We start from the raw sequence: 13,734 nt of genomic DNA on the forward strand, positions 1-13,734 counted from the left end.
GACATTCTGTCCCTAATGAAGCCATCAAAAGATTTGTCACTAATTTTTCTAAATCAAGGATTTCATTCCCAGGATGAATTCAGCTCTTTAGTTTATATGTCTACAGTGTAGACTTCTTCATCTCAGCTATTCACTAGAGTGCCTAATAGATAATGAAGAGAAAAAGAGTGTTTCAGGTCATGAGTTATCTCATCTTTTTTAGACCTCTTAAAATATTACATCTTTCAGACACTGGGAAAGCCTGTTTCTCTTCATTGATTGTAAGAAAGGCCTAAAATGACTAGTTCAGGTAAAGACATCTCCATTTATTCAGATAAATTTTACTCACAGAACTTAGTTCAGCTGCAGGTAAAGACAGCCAGTACAATTACATTCTTTCTGAATTACAAGTAGCATCTATCAATATAAAGTGTATACTTTTTTTGTACCTATATTTCCTTTCTTCAAGTGAAATGGTCACTGTTTTTCACTTGCAACATAATTTTAACTGTCATTCCTAAGTAAACTTTGTCATTCAACCAAACCAATAAAAAAAAAATAAACTGAATTCTAGTTCACAGGGACTAAGATAAAGGATGCATTATGTTGGATGCTATGATGGTATAGATGTTCAGACTCCATTTTTCAGGAACTCATTCTGTGAAGCCATAACAGGAGGAAACGTCTGAATTATTCACTGTCTGTTACATTCATGTGTGCTAATCTTTCCTCAGCTGTTTTAATAGGATTCTTTTATACGTGGAACTGATGAACATTTATGCAGATTAAGTTAATGTTTACAGTTGTGGTTTTGGTTTTTTTTTATACTGGGGACTGGACAGAGAACAGTTTGTTAACAGGAGACTAGGTTGAGTTCATAATAAACACAGGACTAATGATGTTACTATTTATAGCTTTACTTTTTACCTCCTGCTATGTAAGATTATACTGCTTTGTCCTTTTCTTCACAATATTCCTTTAAATTTGAAGATATTCCAAAAATTATCTTTTAAGCCTCTCATTTTCCCTCTAGAAATCCCTAAGACATACTCCAATCAAATCAAGTAACACTTGTAGTCCAAAATACAATGTCCATTCATTATATCTGTAAATTCTGATTTTGCATCCTAAAACCAGTCAAAATACAATCATGACTGAACTCAGTTGTTAATAGCATGAAACATGTTGAGCTACCTTATGGATTGATTGTAATATTTTCATGTAAAAAGCTGCATTTCAACAAAAACATATCATGCATCCTTAGACTTTTAAGCACATATTTGCTGTAATAAACTGGCTGATGCTTGCCTTCTGAATCCATGAAAAAGTTGAAAAACAGACCTAAGTCAATCTTACCAACTGTCTGCTTAGAAAAAAAAAAAGTTATTGGCAATGTTCAGAGCAAGAATTTTAACAAAAATATATAAATGGATATCACTTCTAATTCTGTTCCTTTTTGGTTCTCTAACTGTTTCAATCACTGGCTTGACTTGAAGCCCTATCTGAAAATTTTCATCTCTGTTGGAAAAGGTAACAATTAATGGGTTGGATAGATCTAAGGCAAAAGAATTAAAATTTGTCTATTAAACTGGGGAATTGTATTTTTTCTAATATTATATAAATGTATTTCATACTTTTATCTGGCCTAAAGATAATATTAAACCAGAACTCTGTGCTCTACAGTAGGTTAGACTAAACAACCATAATAATTCCCTTGGCCTTAAAGTCTGTTCACTCTGAAATAAATTTTTGGCCATCCCACTGGAAATACAATTCCTCCACAGTGACAGGTTTTCTTACATATTTTGCAGGCCTAGAGATTTTAAGAAAATCAATAAAATATGTTTTGAAACACATGCAGTAAATTACTTCTGAAACGTAAAATAACAACATCTCAGGACTGCAAACTACGAAATCAAACTGATGGAATAGCTTGGATTATTTTAAAATTATGTTATATATTGGATTTTGAATGCTTAAATAAAGTACAAAACTAAGCATTTAGCTGAATTTAAAAGCTATTTTTTCCCACCAAAATAGTATCTGAAGTCCAAAGAATACTAACAAAATGTAAACAATCAATCTAATATAATGTATCAAGAAGGGTTAAATCAAAATATAAGAAGCTAGCTTTATTTATCATAGAATCATAGAATGGTTAGGGTTGGAAGGGACCTTCAAAGGTCATCTAGTCCAACCCCCCTGCAAGGAGCAGGGACATCCCCAACTAGATCAGGTTGCTCAGAGCCTCATCCAGCCTGGCCTTGAACGTTTCCAGGGATGGGGCTTCCACCACCTCTCTGGGCAACCTGTTCCAGTGTTCTATAACTCGCATCGTAAAAAATTATTTCCTAATATCCAATCTAAATCTACCCCCCTGTATTTTAAAACCATTACTCCTTGTCCTATCACAACAGGCCCTACTGAACAGCCTCTCCCCATCTTTCTTGTAGGCCCCCTTGAGGTACTGGCAGACCGCTATAAGGTCTCCCCAGAGCCTGCAGTCTTTGTATCACTATACATCTTATATCATGATACCACTTACTCTAATTTTAATTCTACTAAATGCATGAATTTGCTATCAGTCTAATTCATAAAACAATCCCTTGCCAATTTGCCAATCAAGCTCCATATGCATAAAAATTTTGCAAAAAGTCAGTAACTAAAAATAATCCCTAAGTTCAGAATGTTCTTGACATTAATTCACAGCTCACATTCATGGTTCACAAAAAACACATACTGATACCATGTGCAAAATTTCAAATAGTAAACTGGGTTTCATTAACTGAAAAGCACAGTCTGTTTAGAAAATCTTACTATGTACCTACACTGCTATTATGCACCTAGCGGCATAAATTCCTTTGGTGTTGTATATAAGACTAATAACAGTAAAAAAAAAAAAAAAAAAAAAATTGGTCTCAAAGTTTCTATCTCTTTTAGTTTGTGTGTCTTTGTTTTGACAACTAGAAACTCTGCAATTTTTCAAGGCTGTCTTCTACACAGCTTTGCTATTTCCCATGTGAAACACACAATGCTGATTCAGCATCATAATCACTACTAGGAAACTTGTTGCCACAGCTGCAGCTAAGATGGCTGTCCTATCTTAAATTAGATATTGTAACTACAAGGCACAGCAGTGTAGTGATCACTGTGGTCTAAATTCCCCTCTTTCTGCACCCTTTTCTTTATCTTGACACTTAGGAGAGTCTCCACGCTGCTCTAAGTACTAGCTGGCTACATAGCTCAAACACTCCAATAAAGCTAGTTTAAATGTGACTATAAAACTAGGTATAAAATAACTCTGAGTGTGTCTACATGAGTAATAGGAATGGCTGCAGTACAGACAGTGTAATCTACTTAGCTGCATGTGAAAAGGTTCTTATCCTCCTCAATGAAGCAAGTGAAATTACTTTAAGCGGACTAGCTCATACCTTCATACCACCAGACCTCGCTTTCATAATTGGTACAGTCCATCTAGTAGCCTACTTGGATCTATATACACCAGTATCCATGTCATTGAAGAAATTCTAAACCTGGAAGCTGAGATTAATGTTTTTAGCTCCTTGTCAGACCAATAATCCAGGCGCCTAGGAACTGGATCTGTTAACGTGCTGTGAATCTACAGAACACAGGTCCTAGAGCTTTGTGATGGCTGTTCCCAAGTCAGCTTACAAAGTGGGTGGCAAATGTCAGGTGGACAAGCTGGCGAGCTACCAGTTTTGGACATTTCTAGAAAAAAATATCTCATTTTCAGAACGCTTGAAAATCTCAGCAAAGACCTACCAAAAATATTTCCTTCTAGCTTTTTCAATCAACTTTACATTAGCCATAATAACTTAGCTGAGAACTGAGGCAATAAATTCCTAGAAAAAATACAGTTTCAAATCTGTGAGATATGCATTCTACCCTGGCTGAGTTAAATAATTTCGGAAAAGGCCATGAGACTTTGAACAGGAAAGGAAATGGGAATGAGAACAAACATGGTTATGGATGTAACAATTCATGTTACTACACTAAGAGCACTAAAAGAACACTCATGAAAGCAAACAAATGCTGTTCTTCTGGCAGCCAAAACTAAACTACGTGCTGGGTACACAAGACTTTACATTAGAGCCTGGGAGACTTCTAAAAGAGTTTAAGATCCCAGGCAGATAAATGCCTGTTAAGTGCACAGGTATGTGACAATAGCGCCTGACAATAGTGCCAGACTGAGTTAATCACAAAGCTGCAACCTGTGAGTTCTGCACAAGCTCAAAAAAGGCTAGTTTGGCCACAGCGTTTGTGGGGAATGTTCTCCTGAATTGCTCCACAGGGAGTTATTTGGATCGATAAACTAGCTTTAAAGTATCTGCAAAGGGTGCTGACCTGAGCCAAGCTCTTGACTCTGAGCCCAGCCCAATTGGAGAAACAAGATTTCCATAGACAGTAAACACAAATTAATCCAGGCATAACACACATATCTACTGGCTCACCAATAAGTACACTATTATTAATAAAATTAACTCTGCTTCTGGCAGATATATCGGTTATTTTAACAACCCCATCGTGGTCGCTCGATGCTTGGACTCTGCTGTACTCTGATAAACCATCTTTGATGAAGGTGACAGAATTTCTTCAAAGAGAAAGCATATTACATAGTCTGGAGAAACAGGTTGATTTGTTCATTCTTGTTACGCTGGAGAGTATTTTGAGGATGAAGAGAATTTGTTTCCTTAGATCTTATAAATGTGTATGAAATAAGAATTTTTTTTTACTTCCACCTCTGTACAAAACCCAAGTCACTCTGAAGCTGCCTCTATTAATGCTGTATCATCTGAGCCAACACTACCCTGCAGTAGAACACTGAACGTCTGTCCATGAGATTCCTGGTTTATGACAGTGATAACTATCAGTTCTGAAAATTTTCAACTAAGAGAGAACTTTCTCCTTGCCCCTTGAGTTAGCTGTGGTCTCTAAAATCTGTTACAGTTTCCTGCGAGCTGGAGGAAATATCTGCATCTTTCTTTTTTTCAGATTAGACTTTTACAGCAAACAGAAAATATTTAGACATCACACAAATGGCATAACAATGACACATGCATAGTATAACTTCTAATAATTCCCAGCTCTGTTGCTGAGAAGCTAGGAAGGAGAATAATACAACATGATCACTGTGGCGAATTTCACAGAAGAAGAGTTTTCAGACTAAGGAAAAGCTACTGATGACAAACTCCTATTGTCAGAGCAGAACTTCCTCTTTCATTATACTTTAAACATTTTTTAGGAAGTGCTGAATTTATATTTGTTATGTCAACAGATCATTCTACAGAAATGGAACACAGCTTCTTAATTTTTGTATCAGCAAATATTCCCACCATTTGATTAAAATACTATAAGAAATCTCTCTTTTAAAACTCAACCAAAAACTATGCTTTCCCAATGATCTAGATCCACTGGTAAGAGTAAAGCAATTCTGAAATTAAACTGGATACTTATATCCAAATCTGTGATCTAAAAATTCTTCTTTCACCTCTCCTCTGAACTTGGAGATAACTAATCTGTTTGGGCACTAACCTGTTTGAGTTCATACAGCTCTCAGACATTTAGCATTTTGGTTTTGCATTGCTTGAACCGTGCTTCCAAAGCAGTTTGGTGTCTCGATCAGGCCTCCAGACCAGACATTCTTCCCCTCAATTTTCCTAAAGATCCAGATCCTGTAGACACACCCAGAGTATGCTTAGCACAAATCAATAGGATTGGTCTCCTCACAAAATGCAATTGCCACTACTCCTTTTAAGGTAAGGGTGGAAGAAGACACTGTGTCCACCTTTACTGTAATAGCTTCATGTTTACAGCATTCATTGGAATCACATCCCTTCCCAGTCTGGACAGATTCACATCTTACACTCCAAGGAAATTGTCCCAACTTTTGAGTCATTTGATAAGCTGCTTAAGGTGTCGTTCCAGTGACGAAAGAGTCTTGATCTGGTTCTTTCTCCTAGAACCATATGCATTCTATGTGAGGCTCAGGACACTCCTATGTAAGTGAACTAACCTAAAGTGACTGAGTGGATCCAGACCACTGGAACAACTCAGTCACATTTAGGAGCCGCCTCCTGGCTACGTGAAGGCTGTTTGGATATGGTGATGGTGTAGGTAGCATGCTAAACAGATTGTCCTGGTAGCCTTGTCTTTTGTCATCACTTTCATGAGGGCCTGGCAGCACCTCTTTCATCACACGATCACACGCATGCCTATGATATCTGAAAGGTATGATATGCAAAAGCATGACATCATGGAATATCTGGATTGTGCTTATCTGACAGGGCACATACATGTGCCTTCTGTCTTGTGATAGACATACTAACATATTGGTTACTTGAGGGGAGCACATCTCATGACATAAAGAGCTATGTAACTCAGCCTGCATAGGTGAAAAAGGCCCATTGCAGTAGCTTCCAGGGTTACTGTTCTGCTACTCATTTCTGGCCTGAAGAAACCTCAGTTCTCCAGTACGCAGTATTAGTTTCAACAGCCAGTTAGGCAAAAGCTTAATGGTTTTGACATGACTCAGAGACATCAGAGATGCTTTTTTTAAAAGTCTTTCAATGTGAAAAAGAACACCAAAAGAACTCTGACTTTGAAGCTGAGTGCTTTATTAGTCTGCTAACAAAATGATGCAACTACCTTCGCTGTCAGCTCCCACTGTTTCTGTACAACCAACTCTCAGGTTACAGACTCCAGCATGGATGCGGCTAGAGATGCCCATCTGTCTCTGTCTTGTACTAAAATACTTAAGCTTGAAAAAGATGTTGGATTTCAGACTACTCATGTGTTTGTTTGATAATAATCTTACTTTGGGAAAACCCAATGCAGGATAACAAAACCCAATATGGGCTTCTATCTGAAGCCCAGGACTGCCTTCTTACCAGCGTGATCTAACCACTAAGATAAAACAGCCTGGGTCCACAGGCAGGTGGAGCAGTGGGATTTAGATTACAGATCTCAGTAAGTAAAAATTACTGTATCACTCCTGAAACAAAGAGTTACAGCAATCTACAGAAGCTGGAAACTCATCAGGAGTCTGGTTTGCAACATTCACTAAAAATTAGCAATGTGTTGTTTACTATAGAAGTATCATTGAGAACTCACGATTTGTCTTAAATAGTTAATAATTTGTCTTTAATAGTTAAAAAAAAATAAAAAGGTAATCATTGCAAAAGCTGAAGTTTCTGCACTACAGGGATATTCTTCTTGTGTGTGTGCTGTTTAGGTTTGGGTTTTTTGAATGTATGCCATAAAAAATATACTTGCATCATGACCAGGCTCATGTTCCTGTAAAAAGTAAGAATGTAAGAATTTTTTTCCTCATCATGAAGATTAAAGGAAAGCCTGGGCAGTGATCTATAATTAGATGTTGCTTTTGCAGAAACTGAGCAAATTAATAGAAATGGAAGAGGAATGTGCGCATGCATCAAGGAAAATGGGGAAAGTTAATGCTTTTAATCTATATAGAATAGAAAGAAAAAAAAAGAATAAACTGAGAGCTTTCAACATGATTATTGGAGTCATAACTACTTTTTCTTAATGTAACCAAACAATAAGTAATTATATTATGTAGACCAGCTGTGAAGGCAATGAATGCAGTGCAATGCAATTCAATGTAAAACTCTGCAGACTGCATAATTATTTTGAGAAATCATTGTCATCTATTAGTCCCCCTTCACAGAACGCTCTCAGGAAGTTATTCTTTTATACAGTTTCATAACTGAAATCTATCTGAACAATAAATAATATTGGTTATTCGACATACCATGAGCAGCACATTAAAAAAAAAAAAAAAGACACTTAATCATTAAGAAGCTGTAATAAAAAGAAGTGTGGGAGGAGTGCAGAAAGCCCAAGGTAATAATAAGAATCAATTAATCCTCTTCTCCTAAATTCTGGACTCATTTCAAAGAATTTCATTTGTGTAATGCAGTGGAGCGAATGCACTGATGGACCAACATTAGCTGGGAGGTTATATATACCTTAGTCAAAAACCTCATAAATACATTGCAATTTCTAGTTCAGCCCTTCGAAGTTGTAAAATAAAATACGAATTTATTTCTTTCATCTCCCCGCACCTGAAGTTACCAGTTCCATTCCTCTCAGACTCAATGGATAGCTCCAGTGACTTCAGTGTTGCAGAAAAGGTGCTTCAGCACAAAAAGGGCTGAAATACTTAGGCCAGAGAGATCAATACTTCATTCAAGTTGAATAGAGGAACCAGCTTGTGTTTTCCTAGATTTATTTGTAATGTATACTTTGAAGAAATACATATTCATGTTAAAGTCTGGTAATGCACTACAGAACTCAAAGATATATTTTTGACATAGTAAACAGATAAATAGATAAGTACATAATCAAGCAGAATACTAAAACCGTGTTGCAGGAGAAAACAGTGAATCGGGATTTAAATTGTAAGAAGCTAACTCAAATGAAATAGAAATAGCACAAGAAATTATGAACATAGTAGAGGTATAATCTGCAAGAATCTTAAATTCTATTATAATATAAAAATACTTCTACATGAGTATAAAGTGACAATCATAAACTAAAGAGACTGCTAGAAGATACATAACAGTAAATGATGCCATGCGAACTCATCTCTTCCTGGTCTTTCGGTATTTTTGTGGTACAGCTAGTTTTGATCACTACAGATTTAGGATGAATATTGAAAAAAATGCATCCAGAGAAAATGTGGAAAGAGAAGCAGCACAACTGAGGATATGAGACACTAAATCTGTTAAGGGGGAAAATCAGACTATGTTATTTTGGTAAGAATACAGACACTGTATTAATTTGGTTCACAAATACTCTATGATAGTTGGTATATAATCCAAAAAAGACCAATGAAGAAGACATAAAAGATTTTGTACAGAACAAATGTAACACAGAACACAAAGGGCATTTTCTATAACATTTCCTTCTAGCATTAATTAAACTAACCCAAGCTGCAACACAAAATTTTTACGAAGATTCCTTTGTAGAGTAAAAAGGCTTTTTGGCACATTTGTACCACTGGTTAATAGAGAAGGAGCAGGAACATGGGCATTCTCCAAGAATATAAAGTATCAGCTAAAAGCTGAGCTGTAAAACATGAGAAGATTTATGCATAGAGTATTGCTGGAACCATACCAAATCCTGCAAGGTCTTCGTTCTGGTACTTGAAGAAGGAGCCCTTGAGTATCTCAGACATAATAAAAGTAAGACTACAGCCCCACAAGTTCTGCCAAGTGAATTCTAGCATGGTCCTATAATCAGATAGGAAAAAATTGAGACTATGAAAATGAACAACAGAGTAATCAAGGTGAAAGACATCTTGGAGACCATGAATAAGCAAGTGTAAGAAAAAAATGTAAACATAAATTATCACTAATCTACAGCACAATGTAAACAATCAGAGATGATAGTAAGAGCTTGTAATGATAAATATTCACTCAAAAGCTATATGAACAAGCTCTATGGTATCTTCCAAGCAGTGCATAATGCAGTGTAATAACAACGGTGAACACTGCAGAAACATGTTACGTCTCCCTTACAATTGCTGATGTTGCCATACTATTCCTTTAATGGAAGTAAATTGAGCATGCTTCTGGCTATTTGAAGCCAAAGTCTTGCATTACTCACTGCTCTTTTGTGCTACATGTTAGAGCTCTCTTTTACCTAACAATGAAAATAAATCAAAATTGCTCATATCCTCTGTAAGAATGGAAGAACAATTTTCATGGAAAATCAGTGTTTTCCATGGAAAATGAGCCTGCCTTTGAAATAATTTGAAAGTTTTTGTTCCTGTTCCTTCACCCTTCATCTTTGGGACAGAATGTATTTCTATTGTTTTTTGCAGGAATAACACCCACTTGAAGGGAGAAGAATTGTGTCTTCCTGGTATTTTTAATTTTTATTGTCTTTTCAAAGTCTAATCATAGAATCATAGAATCTTAAGGTTGGAAGAGACCTCCAAGATCATCAAGTCCAACCATCAACCTAACACCACAATGCCTACCAAACTACGTCCTGAAGTGTCACGTCTACACTTTCTTTGAACACCTCCAGGGATGGTGACTCCATCACTTCCTTCAGCAGCCTGTTCCAGTGCCTGACCACTCTTTCAGTAAAGAAGTGTTTTCTAATATCCAACCTAAACCTGCCCTGCCACAACCTGAGGCCATGTCCTGTTGTCCTATCAAAAGTTATTTGGGAGAAGAGACAAACACCTGCTTCCCTGCAACCTCCTTTCAGGTAGCTGTAGAGAGCAACGAGGTCTCCCCTCAGCCTCCTTTTCTCTAGACTAAACAACCTCAGTTCCCTTAGCCGCTCCTTATAAGACTTGTGCTACAGAACCCTCACCAGCTTTGTAACCCTCCTCTGGACGCACTCCAGCAACTCAACGTCCTTCTTGTACTGAGGGGCCCAAAACTGCACACAGTATTTAAGGTGCAGCCTCACCAGTGCCAAGTACAGGGGGACAATCATTTCCCTACTCCTGCTGGCCACACTGTTCCTGATGCAAGGCAAAATGCTGTTGTCCTTCTTGACCACCTGGGCACACTGTTGGCTCACATTCAGCTGGCTGTCAACCAGCACCCCCAGGTCCCTTTTGGCCGGACAGCTTTCCAGCCACTCTTCACAAGCCTGTAGTGTTGTGTGGGGTTGTTGTGACAGAAGTGCAGGACCCAGCACTTGGCTTTGTTGAACCTCATATAGTTGGCCCAGCCCATTGATCCAGCCTGTCCAGATGCCTTTGCAGAGCCTTCCTACCCTCAAGCAGATCAACACTCCTGCCCAGTTTGGTGTCATCTGCGAACTTACTGAGGGAGCACTCAATCTCCTCATCCACATCATTGATAAAGATATTAAACGGAACTGACCCTAGCACTGAACCCTGAGGAACACCGCTCGTGACCAGTTGCCAACTGTATTTGAAGGGAGGCCTTCAAAGTCTTTAAATTAATCTACTCACAAATACTTCTATCAGATTCCATTGAACTACTAATGTACTTATTCTATAATGCACATTCTAAAATACTTGCTGAAACTAAATTTGGAGGCAGAGTTCAAAATGACAAACCATGTTTAATTCATAGCAATAGAAAAAAAATCCTTCCTCAGCATTCTGTGACACTTTAGAAAGGCATAAAAGAATATGCAAAACAATTACAGTCTAAAAACTAATTTGACCTTTTTGCTTTATACATCGTTACAGGCAATGATTTTCTATACTATTACAATCCACTGAAATTAATAACATTTGTTATGCAGATATTGAAATTACCTAATATCTTAACTGCTTCTGGGCCTGAGTGCACATCATCTAGGGATTCCTGCTCAATGTGCATGTATTCCTTACTACTAACGTATAAAATGTTAAACTCCACGAAGACTATTTAGTGATATGTTCTGAACAATTGCCTTAATGAATGTACCAAAAGCAACAAAGACTGTGAAAAGATGCAGCAACTATTCTACAAGCAATAGGAGTTTGCTTTTTTCTGAATTAGTTTGGCATTCCAAAATAAACAATGGTCTGTAAGTCTGTAATGTATTTTACTTTATTGAATGTATGCAAATTAATAAGAAACACTAGCTCAGCCCATCTTTTCTGATGTCTTCCTTTTGACTTTGCTTGATGCAAGATGTGTAGGACACTACCACAAAAATAAATTAATAAATAATAATTACAAGAATAATTTTGAAGAAATTAGGAATAACCCTACATGAGGAATGTTTCTTTTTATCTCAATAAGTCTTATTCTCCAACATTATGTACATTCCCCACATAGGTATCAAATATTACATATACTTCAAACAGGTTTGAACTGATTATTTTAATCCATGTGAAAGTCCTTAGTTTCCCTGTTTCTTCTTCTGGCGTAGGTAATTATATCATAGAAATAAATCCTTCACTATGATTTGAAAGCAAGCTCAACTTCTCCATGTGTATTTAGTTGAAGTATAGGGACAGAAAGGGAAAACAAAGATTTGGGGATTAAAAAAAAAAACATAGACAGTTAATGCCACCTTTGAAACTGTGGTAAAATCAGTATAACTTGCAAAAAAAAAAAAAAAGAAATTACAGCTTTTTCCAAAATCATAGAATCATAGAATGGTTTGGGTTGGAAGGGACCTTTAACAGCCATCTAGTCCAACCTCCCTGCAAGAAGCAGGGACATCTCCAACCAGATCAGGGTCCTCAGGGCCCCATCCAACCTGGCCTTGAATGTTTCCAGGGATGGGGCATCCACCACCTCTCTGGGCAACCTGTTCCAGTGTTTCACCACCCTCATCGTAAAAATTTCTTCCTTATATCCAGTCTGAATCTGCCTCCTTACCCCTCGTCCTATCACAACAGGACCTGCTAAAGAGCTTCTCCCCATCTTTCTTATAAGCCCCCTTGAGGTACTGGAAGGCTGCTATCAGGTCTCCCTGGAGCCTTCTCTTCTTCAGACTGAGCAGCCCCAACTCTCTCAGCCTGTCCTCACAGGAGAGGTGCTCCAGCCCTCTGATCATCTTTGTGGACCTCCTCTGGACCCGCTCCAACAGGTCCATGTCTTTCCTGTCCTGAGTGCTCTGTCTTACTTCTTTCAGTTTAAATACCATTTTGGTTTCCTTTACTTTTATCCATAAAATCTTTAACTGGAAAAATGTGTCTAGTCTTTTAAACTGGTACCAACAGAGCTCAGATCCTCATTCAGCAAAAATTACACATGTGCTTAATTTAACACACTCTGAGTAGTCCCACAGTGGTAATTAAATATATTTTATAACATGTAAAGGCAAGCATATGCATAGATTATTACTGAATGAGGCACCTTTCCTCTTAAACCTAGCTTTGAAATCATGCACTATTTTCGAACATTTCCACAGACCTACAAGTAAAGGTGCACCAAAACTGTTCTCATAAAATAAGTACAGAAGTTGGAAGATGCATTTTAACTATTATACTCGTGATTAACAGCTGAAATGTATTAGCCTCAGAGGAACTTACAAAACTTCCACTAACTTCCACTTACTCACCAAATTCTTTGCTCCATTTCAAAGAAAAAAAAAATGGGAGATTTTTCTAGTAGCACCAGGATCTCCAAATCTTTATAGAGTATTTTGATTTCTCTTTTTTCTTGCTTGAGGGACCATGGGTTCTCTTGTGTTATGAGCAACAAAATGACTTTTTCACCAGGTCCTGTGCAAGAACTCATACACTACTGAAGGGATGTCACTCCACCTAAGCATTGCTCTGGTAAACACAAAAAATCCTGCAAGCCACTCTTTTACAGAGTGTTTAATGAACCCTGAAAATCCCTACTCACAGGCCTGAATCTGGCTGATTATTACCTTTGCAATTTATTTAGTTATTTATTAGTGAAGTCATTCAGGGGATGGGGAAAGTGGGGGAAGGGATGCCATGCAGACATTTGGTAGATGAGGGCAAAGGCAGAAAGTCGTCTGGTATTTCCTCTAAAGCAGAGGGAGATGTGGAATTGAGAAAATCGTGCACTGTCTGAAGAGTTACTGCATCCCCAGAGCCGCTCAGAATGAGGAGGGGGTAGCTGGCTTCCTCCTGCAGGCAAATGACGGGCCGTAGAATGCGTTTTTAAGAGGTGATGTAAGAGAAATTAAACTTCACCAGCCAAACACACCCCCTACCGTAACGATCTGTTTCTCCTGCTGAGAAGGGCGAGAGAGGTGGCCGTGGAGCACGGCCAGCTCTCTCCTGCCCTCCTGGAAGGGGGGCTG

Source organism: Chlamydotis macqueenii, chromosome Z (genome assembly GCF_036417535.1).
Source record: "Chlamydotis macqueenii isolate bChlMac1 chromosome Z, bChlMac1.mat, whole genome shotgun sequence".
Taxonomy (NCBI): Eukaryota; Metazoa; Chordata; class Aves; order Otidiformes; family Otididae; genus Chlamydotis; species Chlamydotis macqueenii.